Genomic DNA, 24,939 nt, shown 5'->3' with positions numbered 1-24,939 from the left:
CTTCCCTCTTGTTTAAAGCAGCATTATTTTGGATCTTGTCATGTCGTTGAATGTCTATTCTTTTCATTCTAAAAAGCTCATTATACATGAGCTACTAAGGAAGTAGGAGATTCTCCATCATTATTTGTTCTTAGACAGCATGCTCATTTTATTTTCCCTCCAAATTCACAGTTCCATTGGAAAAAAAAAAAAAAACAACTATTCTATTCAAATAATCTTAGATCTGTAAGGAGCTTTATGTAACATGCAGTCTGGTGTTTCCTGATATGTATTTAATTGGATAGGCAGTAGCCAGCCTCATGAGATAGGAATAAAAGGCATCAAAGTCAAAAAAGGTTTGGAAAACACTTAAAATTAATTCCCTTCTTTAAGATTCACAAAACATATTAGCATATCAAAAATATGAGCATTCCTAAATACAGGAACATGTTTAGCTTTTTTCCCCTAACAATGGAACATGGAAACATTTTAAACACAAAATGTATTAACATTTTATAACTGCTATTCTGCTTATATTCTTTGGGGAACTTTTAAAAAATTATTTTTATTAAAATATATTATTTGCCCCAGGCATACAGGTCTGTGAATCATCAGGCTTACACATTTCACAGCACTCACCATAGCACATACCCTCCCCAATGCCAATAACCCAGCCACCCTATCCCTATACCCCATCATCTCCCAGCAACCCTCAGTTTATTTTGTGAGATTAAGAGTCTCTTATGGTTTGTCTCCCTCCTGATCTCTTTGGGGAATTTTTAATCACTAGATAAAGCATAAGTTCCTTCATGTCAACAAATACTTCTTCAAGTCTTGCTAAGATATATTCCAATAATGGAAAACTCGCTACTTCACAGGATGGTCCATTTCACCCACTTTTCACTTCTCAAAATAAAGACATGAATTAGGATAAATATTAATTGGTTCTGTTAAATGTGTCCATATCTACCTTCTTTTGGCCACAATGTAGTAAAGTTGATTTGCTAGTGCAGTGATGGCATCTAAAAGTTCAATGAAGGCACTTGAAGCAACCCACACCTAACCCCTCTAATATTCCCATCCCCCTGCAGCAGTGTTTAATCAATTCTCTTCAGGTTCATGAGCACCATACAAGCCAGATAGATAGGAGTAAATTGAGGAAATTTTGCTTTCACTCAAACATCTAATAACATAGTAAATATCACTGAAGAAAAGTCATTATTTTCTGATAAGCAACATGACCAATTTCATTACTTGCCATATGACTAGAAACTCAAGAATTGCAAAATTAATTATATAACTGAAATGCATTTAGTCTTCCACATCCATTCTCCTAATCAATAATTGTTGCCTCAGTACACAGTCATAAATTTATATGTGTATGAGCCACATTAATATTTCATTAGTCATGTCAATAAAGTATTGTCTATTAGAAATTTTAAAACAACATAGATCTACCAAAGTGATAGGATTTACAGTTTAACTAACTTTATTTATATAAGTCTACATAGTAAAAATATGTGTAGCAGTAGTAACTAATTATAAAATTTAAAAATGCTTTACCAAAATAACCAATTTTGAAAAACAAGTATCAAAATTATTTGTTGTGATCAACAACAAATAATGGCTAATTTGTGTGTGACCAACTTGCTTTCGGTCAGATCACATGCTACCATTTCATGGATTAACCAAATACATAGTTATCAAAAAAAATTTTTTTTTAACTGCATTCACTAAGTTTAAGTAATCAAATTGATTTCAGTCAAATCTTGGACCTCACTAATAGTAGCTCTCAACATTAAATGTCAGAACTTTAATTAAAGAAAATTAATAATGATTCCTCTGAGCTCTGAGTAATATGTAAACTTTTGAATAGCTGTCTAATGACTCTACATGGACAGTGTGATTCTGAATATGAATATATTCTTGAATAAATTAATATTGTTCTTGTTTCTTTTCTTGATTATAATTTCAAATTAAACTTACTCAAATGTCTTGTCACATCGGTAAGATATTTGTGGATATTAATTAATTCTATTTAAAAGAAAAAATGGTCTCATGATACATTTCATTCCTGAGCTGTTTGTTTGATACCTAATGTATCAAGGAGATGAGAATTTAATAGGGATGGACTAAAGTTTAGCATCAAGGAGATGAGAATTTACAAGGAGATGAGAATTTAATAGGGATGGACTAAAGTTTAGCATCATCCTTACCCAAATCTGTATTATACCCAAATCTGCCATTAGTTTGGCTTGAGACATGACGTTGCAAATGCCAAGGAGTCAAAAGTCTACTTCAATGCCATTTTTGGCCTCATTGAACTTGTATGTGATCAATGATCATGTAATGGGTAGATTACCATTTCTAATCACAATATTAGTATAAACCAAAGACAAATCATTTCAATCCACTGTTACTATGTGAATATGTAACTTGGAGGAAGTCTCCTTGGAGGAAGTCTCCTCTCCAAAAAGGAGAGAACTGATTAAACACAAATTGATTAAACACAAATAAAGGAGACTTTATTTCTTACTTAAAATAATTTCAGTCACTAATGCAAATGTATTTTTCTAAGAGTAAAATACTGTAACAATTTATATTGAATAATGAAAGCTGCTAATTTTATGTTGAAAATTATTTTAAAAATCCAAAGAGTTAAACAGAGAAGTACATGTGATTAATAAATATCAAGGAAAAATACATTAGCTAGATATTTTAGAAAGAACTTATCTTCTTGATCCAAAAGTTTTTATGAAATGTAGATAATCATCATCATCATCATCTGAGTAATAAGGTAGAATAGTATGGATGATATTATCATTCTAATCTCTCTAGAATTATTTAGCATATAAACATTGATACCATTAAAAAAACTGTAATTACTTCAAGTCATTTTCCATCCAAACATAAATAACACAGTGTACAAAAAAGAAGAAAGTCTGAGAGGAAAATGTAGTACTCTAAAATAACTTATTCCTCCACTCTACTTCAGTTCATATTCTTTTTTTTTAAATTTTTTATTTTTTATAAACATATATTTTTATCCCCAGGGGTACAGGTCTGTGAATCACCAGGTTTACACACTTCACAGCACTCACCAAAGCACATACCCTCCCCAATGTCCATAATCCCACCCCCTTCTCCCAAACCCCCTCCCCCCAGCAACCCTCAGTTTGTTTTGTGAGATTAAGAGTCACTTATGGTTTGTCTCCCTCCCAATCCCATCTTGTTTCATTTATTCATATTCTAACAAAAATAGAGTTCAAAAACTTTCAAAAGCACATTTTTGAAAAAAAAATCAAAACAAAACAAACACAACCCAACCATGTATGTATTGCAACTGATTGCTATGAATAAAATACTTGTTTAGCTGTAAAAATAAAGTTTAGCTGAATAAAAACTTGTTTTTATGTCCGGTAGAAGTACACTGGATACGTATTTGGCCCACAGAAGCCAAGGCCAAAGTCATATTTCACAATCACAAAATTAAATTCTGAGGTGTGTTCATAAATCTAAAGTTTTATATTGCATAAAACCATTGACACTCACTTATTATAAAGTTAAGATCCTTCTACTGCATGTGAAGCGGACCATGCAGATTTCTGTATGGTCTCAGTATGCATCACCAGATAATGAAGTCTTTTGTGAACAAAGAAGGAGAAAAAAAAAAGAACACTATCTTTGTAGACGAACTGATTTAGTTTTGAATCATTGAGTGACACTAGACAAATGATCTGAATTATTTGAACCCTTTGGATAATAACATGTACTTTGCAGGAGTGAAAGGATTTAAATGGATCACATCTGTAAAGGCCGTAACTCAGTGCTTGGTCTGTACAGATCTGCATTAACTGATACTTTTCACTTTCTTCTTCCCCTGGCCTGTCCTCAATGTTTGGAATTGCTGTCGGTGTCAGTTTGTGAACTGTACAGAAAAATAGGAACATAGAAATTTGGAAATGAAGGGAATTTTGAGAACATCTACTTTGTTGTTTTCAATTTTTTTTAGCAGCAAAATATAATCCCAAATGGGACCCCAGTATAAAACTGATCAACTCAGAGCTGCTGTGGTTGAAGCAGAGATGGAAGGCCCTGAATCCACATTTACCCTGATCAGACCATCCTGGATCACACCATCCTACAGAATTCCAGACTATTGCAATGGAATGGGAAATCAGAAAGCAAGGGCGCTTCTGAGTAGTGTTTGCCGGCAACTGGTTTTCTTCCAAATTGTGTGCCCTTGCTGAAGTCACTTAATCTCTTTGGGTGGTTATTATTATTATTATTATTATTATTATTAGAAAATAAGATGCTTGAAATATTCCAGGTAAGTGAACCCAGTCCATCTCTTCTCTTTCTTTTAGCACCAAACTTAGGTTAATCTATATAAATAGTTTTATCAAAAGTTGTCAGTTGTGGCAAATTGTATTTTCAAAGATGGTAGTCATGAAATTTCCCTTCCTACATGCCCTTTTGCACTGTGGTCTTGCCACTTGCCAATAAAGAGATGTAATCACTTACCCTACCCCCCACTTTTGAGTCTAATTATCCTACCTCATCTGCACTGGTCATAGTTCATTGCTTGTACCCAACACCATGCAACAACACAATGACACTGTGTGATTTCCCAAGCTGGATCAGAAAGACTATGCAATTTTTATCTGCTTCTCTTGGAAAGCTCACCTACCAGATATTCCCACTCTGGACACTTCCTCTCAGAGACAACCCCAGCATCAACCTGGATTAGCCTGTAGGTGCCCTGGTCAATAGTCCCAGCCAAGTCCCATCTCCAAGCTATGCCAGACCAGGCACCAGACAGGAGAACAAAGCCTCCAGATGATTCTAGCCCCAGTCCCTAAGTCACTTGAAGTCAATGGAGTGTTCCCAACCCAAAACCCAAATAAGCCCCATTGTGCCATGTCCAAATTCCTAATCCAAAGAATCCAAGAGCATATTGAAATTATCTTTTTGCCACTAAGTTTGAGATGGCTGATTATGCAGCAACAGATAACCAGAACATACATAGCTTTATTATTTACTGAACCTAATGTCTTCTGCACATTTTTCATATCCTTAAATCTTACAAGCACCCAGTCTTTAAACCTCCGTCTTACCTTCACATTCCTGACATATTGCATTCTTTTTTTTTTTTTTTTCCAGTCAATGAAGGGAAAACAGAATCTTGGGGCTTTGGGCAGGAGGCTACCCTACAGAAGAGGTGGTGGAGGAGCCTTATTTAACCTTCTTTTGGGGGCGCAGATTGTTGGTATGGCCGTACTTCTTGGGGCAGATGACAGCGTGGGGGTGCAGGCGAGCACAACACTGGCAAACTTGTCATGGTTGTGTTTCTGGGCCAGTGCATGGAGGGAAGGCTCAACGATGCCTCCCCAGAGCCGAGACACCAAGTGCAGGGTAGACTCTTTCTGGATATTGTAGTCTGACAGAGTGTGGCCATCTTCCAGCTGATACCCGCACAAATCAGATGCTGCAGGTCAGGTGGGATGCCTTTCTCGTCTTGGATTTTGACTTTGACATCACTAGAGGGTGATGGTCTTGCCCATCAGGGTCTTCACAAAAATCTGCATCTCTGTGTCTGTTGGTGTGAATTCGCAAGGCTGCCACAACCAAACCCCTCGGCCACCTCATTGAAGATAAAGTGAAATACTGCATTCTGATTCTCTCCCTACCTCATCTTTTTTGTGGTTCATTTCCTCTAACAAACTCTTGAAAGAAGGCAGTCTTAGAGGTCATTTCTTTAGTCTTCTTCCTATCTCCTCTTGATAAGCTCACCCACTACTAGGGTTTAAATTATCACTTCATTTATTCATTAATCATTCAATAGATATTTATTGTGTACCTAGAAGGTGTGTCAGACACTGTTCTAAAACTGAACATATATAGCTGAACACCAAACAGGTAATATCCTTCCTGCGATGATATGTAAGTTCTAGTAAAAATAGAAAATAATTTGGCATACAATAACATAATAATCCAAGTAGAAACAAGGGATACAAAGAAATATAAAGCAGGTTGAAAAGGACAGAGAGTTACTATTTTTATATAGAGTGGTAGTGGAAGACATTTTTAATAGGATGTATTTAATCACAGACCTACATAAAATGAGGGATCCAGTCTTATTCATATTGAGAGATCATTCCAGGAAGAGGTCTATGACCAGAGTGTTCAAAAATAACAAGAAGGCAGGAATAGCTGGAATAGAGTGAGGAAGTAGGACAGTAGCAGAAGATGTAACTAGAGTTATCCAGGAAGCAGACTAAATGAGATCTTTTGGCTATCACAAAGGCTTTAGATTTTATTCTGAGTAAGATGATGTGTGAAACATTAAATATATTCATGAATCTTCAGCTTCTCTCTCCTTTTTGGGTCACAGAAAATATTCTTCTCAGTTGTGCAAGACCTTTTGACCAGGTGTGGCCAATGAAATATGAGTGAGAGAAACAGGTTATATTTCAGCTGAGACCAGAAAAATGTCATGCAGGATCTTTGAGCCTCTCTTCTCACCTGCCTAAGCCACCAACGTGGCTACAAGTTCCAGGTGGTTGAACTACAAGGTAAAGTCTCTGTTGGCTTGGGTCCCTGAGGAACTATTGGTTAAAGAGATCACCATTCCAGTCCCCAGCCAGACGTACAGTGGACATGGTATATGAGTGACAATATTTGGCAGGGGCAAGGGTCTAATCACTGGGATGTATTTCTGTAGTATAATCTGGCCTACCCTATGGATGGAAGGTGCAGGAGAGCTTGAGGGGTAACTCTATGGTTTATATTCCAAAAAGCTCATAGCAGCCACTGTGTGGAGAACAGACTATAGGGCAAAAGAATGAAATCAGAAAGACTAGTGAGAGTCAATGGCTCTAGTCTGGGAGAGAGATGATAGTGATGTGGATTAAGGTGGTAACTAAGATGACTATTGTCCAAATTAGGTCACCTTTGAGAGGAAAAGGGAATGCTATTAACCCATCATGAACTAAGAATGCCTTGGGAAAATCAAATGGTAGCTGTACAGGTAATGAAAACTTAAGAATATAAGAATATATTTTGAAGATGTCAACAGGACATGGTGATGAATTGAAAGTTGAATGTGAGAGAAAGAGAAGTGTCAAGGATCATTCCAAGAATTGTTCTGGGCGAATGGAGACGGGGAAGACTGAGCAAAGAGGAGTTTTGGGGCAAGAGTTGGGAAGTCAAACTATGATATTAGAAAAATTAGGTGTGAGATGCATGTTAGATATAAATGGGAGATGTCACCTTAAGAGTTAGATCTATGACTATGTAAATAAGGGGGAAAGTTGGGGCTAGATAAAAATTTTTTTGGAAGTCATGAGTATATAAATACTATTCAAAGCCATGGGACTGGCTGACCACATTGTGGGACTACAGACAAACAAAAGAGGAGATCCAAGTACTAAGTGAGAAAATGAGGAGGATTCTTCAAGGAAATGGAGAAAAGATGGCAAGGGAAGTTAGAGGAGAACCAAGAAAGAAAGGGTATCCAAGAAAAATAAATAAGGAAACATCTTAATAGAACATGTGCTCTGTGTCAATATCTGCTGTAATGTCCAATAAAGTGAGTGCTGGGAATATACTATCAGTTTTAGCAACATGAAGATCCTTGGTGACCTTGACAAGAGCAGATTTAAAAGACTGATGGGAACCAAGACCTGAATGAAGTGGTTAAAAGAGAAAACAGAAAGATAAAAATGTAGAGCCAGCACATTCAAACTCCTTGAAGGAATTTTGCTCTAATTTGGAGCGAATAAATGAAGCAGCAAGTGAACGTGGGATGTGGGGAAATAAATGTGTATTTATGTTAATAAGAATTATCCAATAGAAAGGAAATAGTTGATGATGCAGGGGAGAAAAATAAAAAATAACAAAGAAGACCTTGAGTTAGTAAGAGAGGATTTATCTAGTATTTATACACAGAGAGTTAGGGACTCTCTGGTCCATGGATGGATGTTCATCTGCTCTAGCAGAAGAGAAAAAATTGTTTTTATTTTCTGGAGAAAAAAAAAAAAAGAACAAAGTCAACACCTAAAGATCATGAGGTAAGAAGATGAAGACCATTCAGAAAGAAAGAGAAATTGTGAAATAGTTGTATTAGTAGACAGGTGAATTAACTACGGTAGCCTGGTTGCATAATACAATCACTTGGGGGGAGTCTTTACTTCCTATCAACACCGACACTCCACCCCAGAACAATTATACCAGATCTTCTGGGATTGGGACCAGGGCATAGTTGATGTTTATGAGCCAACAATGAGATTAATTACAACTATGTCTTAATTAATTTCATAACCATGAATTTAAAGGCAGCATGGTTCTTCCTACCTACCCTCAGGAGGTGTTCAAATTTATATTCCTGATTCTCAGGCAAGAACATCACTCTTAATCTCTCCTCAATCTTCAGTGAATCTCTATCACACCTATCCAGTAAAGTCACATCCCTCTGGCATAGCACAAGATCCTTTATATAATAACCCAAACTACCTTTTTGAATTTGTCTTCATCTATAGAGTTGCAAAACTCTCTTCCTCAAATAAACTGGGGTGACTCACTACAAACATCACACAAACCTCCACACTTCCTTGGATTTCATTATGCTGTTGTTCTCCACCCACAGCTCCAACTTCAATGATCTCAAACTGGGCTGTGCACCAGAATAATTGGGAGAGGTCTAAAATACACATGATATAGCTCTGTTGCAAGATCTAGGGTCAAGCCTAGAGATTCTTCATTATTAGTAAATTTCCCATGTGATTCTTACACAGTCAAGGTTGGTCCCTACACCAAGGATGGAAATCATTGCACTTACTGAAGCTGTTAAAATTCTGCTTATCTTTCAAGACCCAGAGATATCCCTTTACCATAATCCCTTCTCGCTGAAATTTACTGCTCCCTTTTCTCATTTACAGTGTTTATTTCACATGCCAAACACAGATCTAAATACTTTCATACACATTATCTCACTTAAGTCTCACAAGCACCATGAATCAACATAGCTTAGATATGGCTTTTGCCCTATTTCATCATTTTGCTCCCGGGTCCAACTGTGGACATGTGTCTATATTCCAGAGATCTGCTGCTTCTTCCTCTTCAAGAGAAATGAGAATTTGGCCACAAGAGCAGGAAATCAGTAAGATCAATAGCATCAGGCTGTCTGGTGCTGTGGGTTGCTACTGGATTCCTTACCTGCACATTAGCTCTTATTTCTGCTATGAATAAACCCTCTGATTCACAATGTTGACCTTAGCCTGACCCAATGACATTGGCTTCTGCAAAGGGAAATCTGGCAGACTGACAGGGCCTTCAGGCCAGTCTGCAGCTCCATTTGCAACAGAGCACACCCGCAGGTGATAAGTCTCTTTACGGTTGTGTACTGACTCAGTATACAGGGATTTGTACAATGTTTTGCCAAGAGGTCAGTACATGTTTTTCCACATCCCTTCCTGGGAAAACATCAACTCATGGGGGACTATCCTAATTAGATCACTTCAAACCATGCACAAACCCTGCAGATAAAAATAAGTGGGAAAGGGACACCTGCATGGCTCAGTGAGTTAAGCCTCTGCCTTAAGCCCAGGTCACGATCCCATCAGGATCCTGGGATCTAGCCCTGCATCAGGTTCTCTGCTTAATGGGGAGCCTGCTTCCCCCTGCCTCTCTCTGCCTACTTGTCATCTCTCTCTCTCTCTCAAATAAATAAATAAAATATTTTAAAAACGTAAGTGGAAAAAGCTGCAAGAACTATCTAGCTTTAAAACCATACCAACAGTTGATTTAATCATTTGACTGTTCTTTCTGGATGAAATGACAGCCATTTCTCTTTATTATCATTCTCTATTCAATGAAATCAATAATACTATGTAACTTATTGAAGCCACAGCAATTATTCCTTACGTCAAATCATGTAATTTATTTCTGTCATGGTTCTAGTCACTCCAAACTTAATTTTTGGAACACAATCTTTTTTTTTTCCTGTCACTTTGTTAATTTTTCTTTCTCTGTGACTGTGATCCTCCATAATTGCTTTTGTTGTCTCAGCTGCTCTGTTTTGACTGTTTTCTGCATTTCTAACTAAATGCTAATCCATTTCCTCCCTTTGCCTGAGGAAAAAAAAATCAGTTCTACCCCCAAACTACTTTCTTCTTCTGACTATAAAATAATACATAAAACCTGTGAACAGGTCTCAAAAAGAAAATTAAAATTACACACAATCTAGACGAGCCACTGTTAACAGTAATGTTTTTCATTCTAGGCTTTGATATATACAGATTTAAATAACTGTTTGTCAGAATTAGAATAATGTTATATACAATTTTCAATGTAATTTAAAATATATACATATGATCATTTTCCATGTTCTTTGAAAAAGAGACTTTAATAAATTAAAAAAACAAATTATTTTTAATGATGGCATAATATTTTACCAGATGCTACCACAATTAATTTATGTTTATGCCATAGCATATTTAGGATATTTTCCATCTTTTACAAACAGTGCTTCAGTGAGTAAGCCTATAGCTATCTTTAAACTGTCAAAAAAAACTTTCAATAAACATTTTAAAACACAGATCTCTGCCACAGGTCTGAATTTTTCCTAATAGATCTCTGCCAGGGATCTGAATTTTTCCTAAGACAGATTTATAGGAGTGAAATATTACTGAAAGAAAGAGCACAAATATTCCGTTTCCTTTCTTCATTCAGCCCAAAACAGGTAAACACCTATTAAGTGCCAGACCCTGTTACAGGCTCAAGAAATAGAGCTATGGACGAGATGGGGCACCCCTCCTGAAGGGGTCCATAGTTCAGTAGGAGACAGAGTCAACTGAAGGACTGCACTTAGCATCTTCAGTACTGAAATGATAGTAGGTACAACAGATGTTCCCTTAACTCACTTCCACTTAGACAACTCTGGATTATCTGGTGTCTTCCATTCCTAGCCTCTGGTAAATGGGTTCATCAACACCAAGTGTGCATAGTCTTAGTTTATGGCTACTTGCTCCTACTGGTTAAATTGAGTACCTATCAGAAATCACTTGCATGTGTCCCCAAACACATACCAGTCGTACATGCCACTGCACTTCCGTCATTTAATTAACTAATATAAAAGCTGATGCTATATGAATGTGAAAAGTTGTGGTTAGATTCAAGAAAGACAAGTTACTAAAAATGTTTTTCTGAGGAGTTAAGTGTGAGTGAAAGAAATTTTTTTAAGAGATTAGTGAAGATAATGTCTAGAAGGTTCCACAGACTGATTATTCTGCAAATGCTTTAGATTCTTGAATCCTGACCTGGAAATTTAGAGGATACACTGTGAGTGTTGTTTACACACGGAAGATAAGAGAAAACTCTATTTAGAGAACTCATCTCAAAGAAAAGGCCTTAGCCCTCTCTAAAATTTGGGTGAATTAATATGGATTTTTGCCATTTTTAAATTTTATCATTTCCTCCTTAAGCCAGCTGTTGGGCTAACTAACCACTGCTGGGCTCAGTGACACTGAATAAATAAACTATTCCTTAACAAAAATGAAGTTCTTACAAAATAGCACCAAATAGCTTCTTGGAAATTTATAGAAATATAGAAATTTATAGAAATATAGAAAATTCTAATATATAGGAAACCTATTCTAATTATATTCCTCAAAACTGGTTTAAAAGTGCCTTTTACCATAATTAACTACCATTAAATATTCAGAATCTTTGCTAACTGTATATATATAATATATATAATATACTATATATACATAACATATAATTATAATTATTGTTATATCATTGTATTATATATATCACTGTTATTCTTTTAACAAAGTAACAGTTAAAGAAACAGTTATATTTATATGTTTACTGGGAATTTGTATTCTGTCCTTTGTGAACTTCCTACTAATCCAGACAAGTATATGCAGGATTTTTTTCCCCCCCTTATTGACTTATAAGAGATTCTTAATATATTAAGCTATTCCTCCTTAGGTCATAAATATTGTTGAAGTCTGTGTCATGTATTTAAAGCTTATTTGTGGTTTCTTTTTTTTACTGACCAAAGTTTTCACTGTTCATGTAGTCAAACCCACTATTCTTTATCTTTCATGTCTAAACTTCCTCTACCTTATCTGTATCTTGTGAGTTATGTAACTATGAACATATTTTATAGGGACAGCAAGCAATATTCTTTTTTTTTTTTTTTTTTTTTTTTTTAGTTGGGGAGGGACAGGGAAGAGAGAGAAAGAGAATCTTAAGCAGACTCCATGCCCAGCATCAAGTTTGATGTGAGGCTTGATCTCACGATCCTGAGATCATGACCTGAGCCAAAATCAGGAGTGAGACACTTAACCAACTGAGCCATCCAGGTGCCCAGGGATGGCAACCAATATCTCAGAGTCATTTAATTTTTTTTCTTTTATAACTATTTGAGTTTTCAACAATCAAAGATTACGTGGTATACCTTCTTATGTCCACATGAGATTCCTTCTCCAATCTTTAGCAACCTCCTTTCAAGGATAAAAATGAATGTTGTTCTTTATTCACATCATAATGTTAACCTATTGGTGCTACCTTAACAGTTACATAAATTGCAAAGAACTTCTGGTACACAGTTAGAGTATTTAAATATGAGCCATACTCTTGATATAGATGGTGTGTATATTATATGAAATCCACTAATATTCCTGTGACTATTTGGAATCGTTGGGCATGTCCTTTCCTATACATCACTTGTATGTCGGATTTGCTAGGTTTGAAATTTTGTGACTCAGTCCAGGAATTCATTCCTATATTCAATAACTCATAATCAGACATGTACTTTTAGCAAGACTTTGTGCTAATTGCTGAAAATAACACAGAACAAATAGACATGGTTGCTGCATTCCTGAAGCTTGCATTTTAGTGGGGAGGAGAGACAGTAAACAAATTAAGCCAATAAAAAAGTAATTAAAATTTTAATAGGCGTATGAAAAAGTGAAAAGTGTTTCACAAGCCTGTAATTAGGGTTCTTTGAGGAAATGATATCAGAAACGAGCACTGAAGGATTGGAAATAATTAGCCAGGGGAGTAGACAACACTGGGGTTGTCTGGGTGGCTCACAAAATCTGGAAAAGTACCCTGTGCTGCCACATCTGTTTTACATGAGTTTAGCTCACAACCTGAGCTGACTAAAGCAGGCACAAACACTTGACCTAAGGTAAGCCTATTCTAGGGACTAAACCTAAGAGAAGAAAATCAATGCCTCGCAGCTTGTAAGAATAGTCAACACAGGCAGGAGACTCCACACACAGGTGTGGCTCTCTGTTCTTCACACATAAAGGAAGTTGTGGAGGAAGAAAATACAGTCTGTATCAGAAAGGGAAGAGCAGGCTAGCAGACAGGTCAGACAGGTGAATACAGGCAGCAATTAAATTCTTATGCCAATTGTTCCCAAGGCCCAATGACCCTACTCTTCATACAGTCTTGTGAGATACTGTAGCATGCTTCCAATGAATCCTTTTTCCAAAGCTTATTGCATATGAATTTCTGGAATTTCAGGAACTTTCAACCCAAAACATGCTAATTCACATAAGCAGGTAAAAGGGGGCAGTATATTCCAGAAAGGGAATACAACATCTGCCAAGGCTCAAGGCAGACAGGTGATTGACACATAGAAAAAAATCCTTCAAGATGGAAATAAAAACTATCTGAGATGAGAGTAGTCAGGTAGGAAGAGCTGGAATCATTTGGGGCCTAATGGGCCACGCACAGGATTTGGGATGTAACTTACAAGCAATTGTTATATTATTCCTACTGATGCAGAAAGAGAAGCAAACAAACAAACAAAAAGCAACTTAACAATTGAAAATATCTGTTCTTCCCAGACATTTTTTAATAGTTTCAGCATACATTTTTGAGAATCTATTATATAGAAGGTGATACAAAATTGCCTCAGGGAGCGGGGACAACAGAGAGAAGGATAGGCATTGGATTTCCCAGAAAACATTATATAAAAGTGTATTTTCCAATAGTTTAGAAGAAAGAGAAAGTTTGTATAGATTAAGAAGAGTAACTTCAGAGCAGTGATTCCCAACTGGGAGAAATCCACCTCTCACCCTCCAGGGACACTAGGCAATGTGTGAATACATTTTTTGGTTGTCACAGCTGAGGCAGTGGGCTGCTTGTATTTGAGGGATGGAGATCAGGAACACTGCTAAAATCCTACAGTGCATGGGACAGTTCCCCACAACAAAGAATCATTTACCCTCAATATCAGTAGGGCAAAGTTTGAAAAATCCTGCATTGGAGGGTACAGGTGTTATCAAAGCTATTATATAAGAAGACAAAGTAGTAAAGAGTAGAGACTTCACTTGGGATTGGTGCCAAATGTTAAAACCTGTCTATGCCATTAAGGCCTGAAGTAGGCAATTGTTTGTCCTCTAGAAACTTACAGTCTAGGGGCACTTGGATGGCTCAGTACGTTGAGCAAATGACTCTTGATTTCAGCTCAGGTCGTGATCTTGGGGTTGTGAGGTGGAGCCCCGAGTTAGGCTCCACATTGCACAGTGAAGCCTGCCTAGGATTCTCCCTCTCCCTCTGCCCCTCTCCACCCCACCTCTCTCTCTAGAAAAAATAAAATAAATGATATATTTTTTAAAAAGGATCCTCTGTCTCCCTCTGTCACTACCCCCACAACACATGTGTGCTCCCCCCCCCAAGAAAAAAAAAAAAGAAGAAAAAAGGACATTTACAGTCTAGTGGGGGACATAGGCCAGAAAGACAGGAAGTGAGCAATTCTGTCAATACGAAGATAGAGGAGCATATGTTCTTATAAAACAGTGAAGTGAATATCTACCCCAGTCTGGGGAGATCAAGGAAAACTTTTGTAGAGAAGAGAGGTCTTAGATGCTGCCTAAGATAGTAAGAGAAGAATCAGAGTCAGTATCAGGAGAATGAGGTGGAATTAGCCAGGCAAAGTTGACACTGACATGGGGAAAAAATTTCAAATGGTAAGAGCCTTATACGCAAATATTGGGAGTCATGATTCAAAGATCTGGAGCTGTGAAAGCCTATGAAATGCCCATGGGGCTCAGGTTCTCAGGATCTCTGAAGCAGAGAGCCCCAGAAGTGGCAAGGCTAATAGAGATCATGCTGGAGGGGTAAGTTCTTGCTGTACTGGGAGCAGCAGTAATTCCAAACTGAATGCAGGGCTGCACTAGTCGAGTTAACAAAGCACAGAGTTCTGACTTGGTATATTGTGAAGTGGGAAGCAGTGGCATTTTGAGGTTAATTCTGACTTAATATGCTTCAAGTCTATTTTTATATATGTGCCTGTAGTGCCTCAGTTCTGTATTTCACTGTGCCTGGATATTTATATCAGGAGTGTGATAAATCAGTGATAATGTTATTTGGCATGTTTCGCAACCAGTCAGTTTGACTGACACAAGGAATCAACCTTGCATATTTTAAAACTGCTTAAATTTACTTTGGTTATAAGGTTGTATATATTAAACATACACTTCCATTGTTCCTTGAAAAACCTTCCTTTAATTTTATATACATGTTAATTTATAATACATACTATTCAACCAAAGAGCAGAAAATAAGCCGCTCACATTCTAGGAAGCCTTACTAAAGGGATTGGTTAAGAGATGACAGAACGAATGAGCCAGCTGAAAAATCTCAGGTAGAGAGCAAAACAATTTGCTATCAGTTGCCAAGGAATTATATATGTTTCCAAGGTAACTCCCAACACAGCTTGTTGTCTTCGGTATCTATTATACTTTGGAAAATTTTCAGGCTTGTTTCCTTTTCTTAAAGGTCTTTTACTCTTTTAAATACTGAAGATCTTCAGTTAAACAAAGCATTTACTACTTTTACAACCAGTCTCCTAGTAAAGGAGCAAAGGAAAACAATGATGTCTCTTTCCTATAGGGTTTTATTTCGGTTTCTCTTCTGAGAATATCATATCAAGACAGTGGGAAGGTAAAAATGGTGGCAGACAGACCCTTGAGGGATCAGAAGCAAGAGTAATGAGGGAAATTTAGAGATTAGGTAAGGGCAAGTCCAGCAGTCAGAAGCCAAAAGTTATAGAGATGTCTGAAACCGACGCTAAGCATGGTCAACCGTCAGTCAATATCAAAGAGTCAAGATACCAGATATAAAAAATACCTTATACTGGCCAAAACCTCTTCCCATTTAATTCAGGAGACTGATGGAGTCCCTAATTCACACAGGGCACTATGCATACCCATGTATCCTGCTGGAACAAGGATCAACACTAGCGAGAGGTCAACCCACAGTTGGCTTGTACCAGTAGGGGAGCCCCAGTATAAAGGTAGCCCATGGATCTGCCAAGGGATAGCGTGCAACCATATTGAAAGCAGTTGCTGTCAGAAGAGTGGCATTACCCTACACACTACATCAGAGGTGCTCTCCCTTTATTCAAGATCAAAAGAGTCTACATCAGCTTTCTTCCCCCCCCACCCCCACAAAAAAGGGTATTTTAGAAGAGCCTGTCTCAAACCAGTACACTTCTTAAGGATGAGGCTGATCGGACAAGAAGATAGAAAGTTAAAAGTCAACTGGCTGATTCAATTAGGATATCCAAATTGGTCAAGAGAAATGATACAGAGAGGTGGAAGGCCAAAGAGAGCCCAGGTAAGCCAAGTCATGATCTGAGTTCCTTGGTCGGTGCCAGATACAGTTTAAGCTTTAAGAAAACTAGCAGGAGAGGGGCACCTGGGTGGCTCGGTGGGTTAAAGCCTCTGCCTTCGGCTCGGGTCATGATCCCAGGGTCCTGGAATCGAGCCCCACATCGGGCTCTCTGCTCAGCGGGGAGCCTGCCTCCCTTCCTCTCTCTCTGCCTGCCTCTCTGCCTAGTTGTGATCTCTGTCAAGTGAATAAATAAAATCTTTAAAAAAAAAAAAAAGAAAAAGAAAAGAAAGAAATAAAACTATCAGGAGATTTTAATGGCACAGTCTTGATTGGTAATCTTCTTTTTTTCTTTTTGTTCATAGTTCAAAGGTATATAGAAAATAATTATGCTTAGCAGTAGATCATGAGTCTTCTTAGTCACTTACACAGATTCACTAAGTACACAGGGATAGCAAAATAGGATAGAAAAAAGAAAGGAAAATATGGTTTGTTTTGTTCAATCAAAGGGCTCCTCAAAGATGGGGCAACTTGTTCTTTATTTTGGGGAGATCAAAATATTGAGTGCAACTAGATGCCTTCATTCTAAAGGCAGATGCTATTTCAGCACAACAGTGCATTATTTATTTATTTATTTATTTTAAGTTGAACTATGTTGTTCTTGAAAATGTCAGGTACAAATCCTCTGAAATGCCTGACCTTTTCAATTTCCAAACAATGGATCACATAAGTCTGTATGAAGAATAAGAGGGCAAGTTAGGAACCTGCGTTTATTCAGGTTTGTGAGGTTTTTATAATGAGCCCATTTAAAGGATACTCATGCCAAGGCCCAATGGACTCAAGTGAAATGCTGTCCAGAAGTCAAACTAAAACATACATTCTAGGGCAGGAAAATTTGGAGGATACTCAATTTTCCAAAAACCTCCAAGTATGAGAAGCCCTAATTATAGGATATTTTAATTTCTTCTAAAATGAAAAATATAGCAGCCACAGGGTGAATATTGGAGCAAACCAAGGAGCTAGTCAACATTAAGGCAGACATCTTTCTCTTTGAAATGTCCTACACAGATTATATTTAAACTTCAGCCACAGTTACTTAAGACATCTTTCTAAGGAATTTTCACTTGATATTGAAACGTACTTTTCTCAGATTCAGTGTGTAGCTGCATCAGATGTTGTATAAACTTGAGAGCTCATGGGTGGTCATATACACCTGGAGAAGAAAAGTAAGTTCCCAGAAGGAAGAAGGAACCAGACACACAGAGGAGGGCTGACATTAATCCCCGTGTGAAGACAGAGATTAAGGGAATGTCTGCCTTTGTACTGTCAGGCCTTGCAGGAGACTGGAGACTAACTTTGTAACAAAATTTACCTCAAATGAGGAAAAGAGGGCAATCATGAAAGTTTATTTCTGTGAAATCTGTTCTCTCTGTAACTACAGATCAGAGACGCCTGAGTCAGATAAAGAAATTATTTCTTTGTTTGCTGAATTACTCTACTATACTCTGTTCTTAAAACAAAGTTGGTATACTATTTAGGAAGCACTGGGACTCAAGAAAATGGGAAAATTATATTTAAGGGGAGGTGGAAAAGTAGGGTTGACCGAACAATCACATAAAAGCAATAGAAAAATATTCAGAGCACTGTATTTCCCATTTATTCTGCTTTGAACAGTTCACAGCCTATAATTAGCACATTCTATAATACATAGAGGTAAGTCCTCAAAGGATCATAAAGAAAAGAGTTTGTTTTAAAGATTAGTTGAAAAAGTTGGGGGATGTTAATTCTAAAGGAGAGATGATAGATGTCTGAGATATTTAAAGGACCATTACACAGAAGGAATAGTCATGTAATGCCTCGTTATCTGTTTTCAATTGCAATTATGCAGCAGATGTTTTTACTTCTAGTTTTCAAAGTAGATACAGGCATATCACATGAATAGGTAAGCAAATGTAGAAATACATAAAGATATAAGACAGAACTTTCAAAGAAATTCAAATAATTTGATGGCTCAAGAAACAAAGTGGGTGAACTTTGAAATTGTGAAGCAAGCTGTGATAATACACAGAAAAAGCTGAAGACTGGTCAAGAGTGCTAGAGAAGAGATTGACAGCACTGTATTAGTACTTAGAATATATGACCTCTACATTTTCAATGCTGAAATTCTGGGTCAATTGTTTACCTGGGAGAAGAAAATAATGTTAATAACAATATATACATAGCTTTTAAGAGATAATTCCAAAAATATTTAGTAATTTATGCAGAAATGTAGATCATTGAGACAAGTTGTAATTTACAAGATGAGAATTTTATAAATTTGTACTTTCTCATTATTCATTTAATACTTTCTTCCATGGAACAGCCAAATGAGATTCCCTAAGAATTTCATTTTAAATTGCTTTGACATTTTAGCCAATAAGGAAATACTTTAGCCTTGACTGACACTGAGTAGCAAACATCTCCAGTTTGAAAAAAGATTTTTATCTAAGTTGTTTTCCACAAAATATTTCAAAGAATTTACTGCACGAATAAAAACTGGTCACATATAGTTTCAATGTTTCAGTATTCAGAACTGAATACTGAAACAGTATTTTTTCTTTGTAGAAACCAAAGAAAAGTTTGCTTTCTTGTTACAAGAGTGCCAAAAACCCCCAGCATTTTCTCATCTTTTCAAATGGCTTTTATTTCTCTGAGATACAGAAATTTATACTAAATCTTTATTATTTGGGTTAAAATGGATCATTTTTATAGGAACTAGGTTTTAAAGCTCATTACACCCAAAGATTTTCATTATGATCTAATTTGAAATGAAAGTAAACAGAAATAATAATTTTGTTCTGCTAAAAGCAGTCCTTATGCTTTAATAAAATATCACAAATCACAATTACAGAGAAGTAACAAATTGACTAAAGAACACGATTCATGAACAATTACCAGCCATGTGAAAATCTATTATTAGTTTCAGAAAATCATCTCTATGAGGAATAACCAGCTATTTTCTCATCCTTAAATTGTATATTTTTGCCTTCCTTAAAAACAATTCACAAAGTCAACTCAACCTACAGTATCACGAAACTTAGAAATATATATATAGTATACATTTATATGTTCATATACATACAGACAACCTCAAAGAACATTCCTATCATGTTGAGCTCAGGACCTGCTACAGAAATGAGTTAAAGTCATAAGGAATTAAACATAATGAAATGGTCTGTTTGATATGGCAACTATGGGTTCCTGGGGGGCGGGGGGGAAGGGAGGAGCAGAGAGCAAAGATATTTCATGAAGAGAAGAAAAACAAATTATAAACTGAGAAGTTTGCTAGGCAATTAGTTGAGTTGTTATTTTAAATCTCTGGTGTCTGAGAGAGCTCCAGTCTGTTCATGTCCACAGCAGCTGTGGCACTAACAAAAAATGGTGACACAGGACATCATTCAGCAAGACTACAGAATTCTTTTTTTTTTTTTTTTAAGATCTTATTTATTCATTTGACAGAGAGAGAAGGATCACAAGCAGGCAGAGGCAGGCAGAGAGAGAGAGTGAAGCTGCTTCCCCGCTGGGCAGAGAGCCCGATGTGGGGCTCGATCCCAGGACCCTAAGACCATGACCTGAGCTGAAAGCAGAGGCTTACCCCACTGAGCCACCCAGGTGTCCCAAGATTACAGAATTCTTAATATAAATTTGAATTTACAATATTAATCATTTTGCCCTATGTTCCCTTGTTTACTCAGTCGGAGATACTGTCTCTCAATAAAAGAAAAAGCATACAGAGACACCACATATGCCCAGGAGCTTAATCACCTCCAGATTCTAGATCCTAATTTCCAAACCCAAAACTTCTCATTGCCTTAGAGGGTGCAAACAAAGGACACAGAGAACTGGCAACATCGCAGCACATGAGACACCGTGGCTCCATAATCAACCTCTGATTTACTAATAATTTCTTTAGCACAGAAATTTTATCCATGAGGAATTGCTATTAGGACTTTGAAAGAAGCCAGATTTGAAACGTTAAAGAAAATCCCCTAGAGAACCGAGATAGGTCAGTATCCCCCTGGAAAGATCACTCATTTTCCAAGGAGAGTATCTTAGGATTTGGAATTAAAACTTCATATTCTAAAGTTCCCCAGTGTGTCTGGGAAGCATAAGCAATCATCTGATAACTCAAAAGTCTAAAGCCCTTTGCCACTAGCACTCATGTAAACGATCCACAAAACAAGATTCTATAAAAAGACAAAAACAGGGGCGCCTGGGTGGCTCAGTGGGTTAAAGCCTCTGCCTTCGGCTCAGGTCATGATCCCAGGATCCTGGGATCAAGCCCCACACTGGGCTCTCTGCTCAGCAGGGAAGCCTGCTTGTCCCTCTCTCTCTGCCTGCCTCTCTGCCTACTTGTGATCTCTGCCAAATAAATAAAAAAAAATCTTAAAAAAAAATACAAAAACACAACATACCATATGGATAGAACCTAGGATGTTCCTATTGACAGAATAAATGCTTGCCTAACCTCATTTTAGAAGGCCATAATTCCTTCATTAGCATTTCAATGCAGTGTTTGTGTTGAACTAGTCAAAGAATTCATTGTATAATATAAGCTTTTCTTCATGTTCATGTTATTGAAAATACTATCAATCAATGTTTTGAAATAAAATAGGGGCACTTGGGTGGCTCAGTTGGTTAGGCATCTGCCTAGCTCAGGTCGTGATCCCAGAGTCCTGGGATCCAAGCCCTGTATCAGGCTCCCTGTTGGATGGGGAGTCTGCTTGTCCCTCCCGCTCTGCTCTCCTCATTCTCTCTCTGTCAGTCTCTGTCTCTCTCTCAAATAAATAAAAACTTTTTTACAAAGGATAAAAATAATACATTTAGAGCCCAGATTGGGAGTCAAGACTCTTTGAAATATGAAACTTTGGCTAAAGAACAACAAAGGGAATCTTGAAAAACAGCAATTCTTGGCCAGATCAGTAGTAATATCCTAGCGTATCTTCATAGGTGCTGTCACTGCATGTCTGATATACCAGAGGGAAAGACTTCTTCCTATACATATCAGTGTATTGCAAATATTGTTGTGGTTTGACATCTCATATTCCTTAGCATACTTTCTTCAAGTTATTAAAATTTGGGGCTCAATTTTTCTTTTGATCAAATATACATATTCACTTCCAACAGCATTTTCTAAATGATTAGATCCAAGTTCAAAACAATTCTGAAAGATGAGTGGTAATTATTCTACTACTTCTCCCAAGGTGACAATTTCATAGAAGTTCATGACTTATTTGAGAGCTTTATACTCTGATAAAAGAAAATCTTAACCCCAAAACAAATTCAAGTAAGAAAACCATAAAGGATAACTGTTTTTAATGTTTCTATGATATAAAGGTTGACTTTGTTAGAGCTATAGTCTTTGTTCATATAACCTGAATATTATTTCAGTTAAAACAAAAAATTGGTTTGTGGTTAAATGAGAGCTCTAATTACAACCTAAAACAATCCCCCGACAGAGACAGGTCCGAGAATGGCAGTCACATTTTTTTTTAAAACATATATTTTTATGTCAGTCACATTTTGATAGAGATAGTTAATGTCCTCAATAAAAATACAGAGATTCCAGCAACCATTAGTCAAAGAGGTAAAAGTTCTACAATTTTAAATTCCAAGCTGTTATTTCAGAAAAACTGAAAACTCCAGTTCATCTCCCAGGGGTGTGTCATGAAACAAGTTGTTTTGTGATCAAAGCTTGCAGCCATCCCTTCCTTTTTACTTCCTACACAGATTTCTCATCCTTCCCTTAGCTGCAGTCTCACCACCTACACTTTGCCTCCCAGACAAGTCCTTTACTCATGCATGAACATATCAGCCATCTCCTATTTACGTGGACACCTTCAGGTTGACAGATATGTGCACTTTCTAGTAGTTGCGCTTTTTGCTAACATTAATATGAACCTGTCTCTATCATCTCTTCTGCTGTTGCTATTAATACACGTGCACATGCTTTGTCCTTAACTTTCTATGAATAGGTAAGATTTTATTAAATACTCATGGTGTTCCTACTTTCATTACACCAAAGTGTTTTTCTTTTAGTTGATGAGTTACTAGAGAGCACAATGATTTAATTCATTGTGATGATCTCCTGGTGCCTAAGTAGTATCTGGTATATAATGACTGCTCAACACATGTTTGTTGAATGACTGAATGATAAATAATTTACTGAGAAACAAAATGTTTGGAAGAAAAAAACAATCAGAATTTGATATTATTTCTGAAACTTAATTGTCTTCAATATTTGATATGTATAAATTACTTAGCAAAAAACCCATTATGTATAAAATATGTAAGACAAATATGTTGGGATATAATTACATGTCAACATGATTGACCTAGAAAGAATGAAATTTCTTCACTGTTTATTTAAATGACCTCATTTACAAAATTCATGTAACAAATTTTAGGAATATATAAATGGCAAAGAAACAGAGTGCTTCACCTGTCTTTGATCTAAATGTCTGGCTGGCACCAGCAATCTGGAGGAGTATTTCCTACAGTGTTTTGTATCAATGTTAGGGTACCATATCTTTGTCAGGAAACAAATACAACAGGGTGATTTTTCTGAAGTAACATCTGTTTTGAGATAAGACATTAACAAAGTTAGAAAATAACACATAAGCTAAATATACTACATAAATAACATAATTACTTATTAGTATATTTTCTCCTAATAGTGGATTCATTCTATTAGTGAAGCTGTCACTTTAACCTAAACTTGATTTTCACTTCTTTTTTTTTTTTTTTAAAGATTTTATTTATTTATCTGACAGACAGAGATCACAAGCAGGCAGAGAAGCAGGCAGAGAGAGAGGAGGAAGTAGGCTCCCCACTAAGCAGAGAGCCTGATGCGGGGCTTGATCCCAGGACTCTGGGATCATGACCTGAGCCGAAGGCAGAGGCTTTAACCCACTGAGCCACCCAGGTGCCCCATGATTTTCATTTCATTTTTACTGCAGTTTGTTTTGAATCAGGAAAATTTTTTCAATTAATTGTTTTTCTCAACATTAATCTTCCAGTGACTAGTTATAACATAAAAATACATTATAAAATAACATGTAACATTCTACTAACAGGCAACATTTTGTTCAAAATACTCCCACAGTTATATAGTTGTGAAAGCATATTAATTTAATGTATGGGTAAAGAATTAAGGAACTGATCATTTTATGTATCATATTTCAAAAGGGAAAGAAAATGTTCTCTATGACTCACATTTAATTTTATTTCCCAAGAAATACCTTTCAAAACAATAGTTATAAAAGTGTTATCAGTAAAATTTAAATTTCATATACAGTAAAAACTATAATAACTTATATTTTATGGCACTTTAAAATAAATTTCATACACATTATCATTTTTTATCTCTCTACCAATCTAGTATAGGAGAATATGCACCTATTTTTCCTACTTTATGGTTGAAGAAACTAAAATTTCAGAGATAATATGTTTCATCCAAGGGCATTCATCCAAGCTCAAATCCTAAATTCTCCTGACTCAATTTTTTTTCTCTTTTCACCATTCTGATCAGATAAATATATTAAGCACCATTTCAAATTAGTCTTTCAATTTGTTATCCAAACATTCAGTCTCCCATAGTTATTGTGAACTTATAAACTATTTATTTGGAAAAGTAGAGATGTTCATCATGAGTTATGAGCTAAGTAGTCATCTTGTTTGGTAATTTAATACCTAAATTTTGTTCTGATTATTTTATTTTGTTAACATCCAAATATCATGATCAGACTTAAATTATTAAGTAAATGACTTCCTATTATATGGACATCCACTACATTAGTGATACAGACATGGAACTCACAATATGAAAAAGTAGAAACTAGAGAAGATACTAAGAATACTTTCCGGTCACCTGATAACTTATATTATTATATAATTTATAAAACAGTATGATTTGGTAATTTGATAAGAAAGGTATTCACAGGATTAAGGTCAGGATTTGTTTTATTGTGATTAAACAAATATTTTAGTACTTCGTAGGCCAAAATTGTTTCTTACCACACACATGAAAAAAATATGATTAAAATAAATCATATATAAGTGAAACAACTTTTTCCTCAAATATGTTGTCATACGAACTCAGTAAAATGTAGATTATTGATCTACTAGATTATATGAGCTACTCCAAGTCCTTAAGGTCTGTTAGGTCAAAATTTATTGGGGACTTTTAAAAATGATGATTAATGACAGGAGAATAATACTATGAAACAGGTATCACAGTAAGAAAAATTTACTAACTTTGGGTCATGCATTTTCAACAGG

General features: G+C 36.3%; 1 protein-coding gene and 1 pseudogene across 1 annotated transcript in view; both read right to left on the bottom strand.

Moving 5' to 3' along the window:
- The window catches only part of TAFA2 (TAFA chemokine like family member 2), a 495,186-nt gene that overhangs the window by 120,249 nt on the left and 349,998 nt on the right, over positions 1 to 24,939 (bottom strand). The gene's annotated exons all lie outside the window — the stretch shown is intronic.
- LOC131838520 (ubiquitin-ribosomal protein eL40 fusion protein-like) lies at positions 5,212 to 5,567 on the bottom strand (annotated as a pseudogene).

The sequence above is a fragment of the Mustela lutreola genome, chromosome 8 (assembly GCF_030435805.1).
Source record: "Mustela lutreola isolate mMusLut2 chromosome 8, mMusLut2.pri, whole genome shotgun sequence".
Taxonomy (NCBI): domain Eukaryota; kingdom Metazoa; phylum Chordata; class Mammalia; order Carnivora; family Mustelidae; genus Mustela; species Mustela lutreola.
Note: the sequence above shows the minus strand (reverse complement) of the source record. Positions and strands in the feature narration are given on the sequence as shown.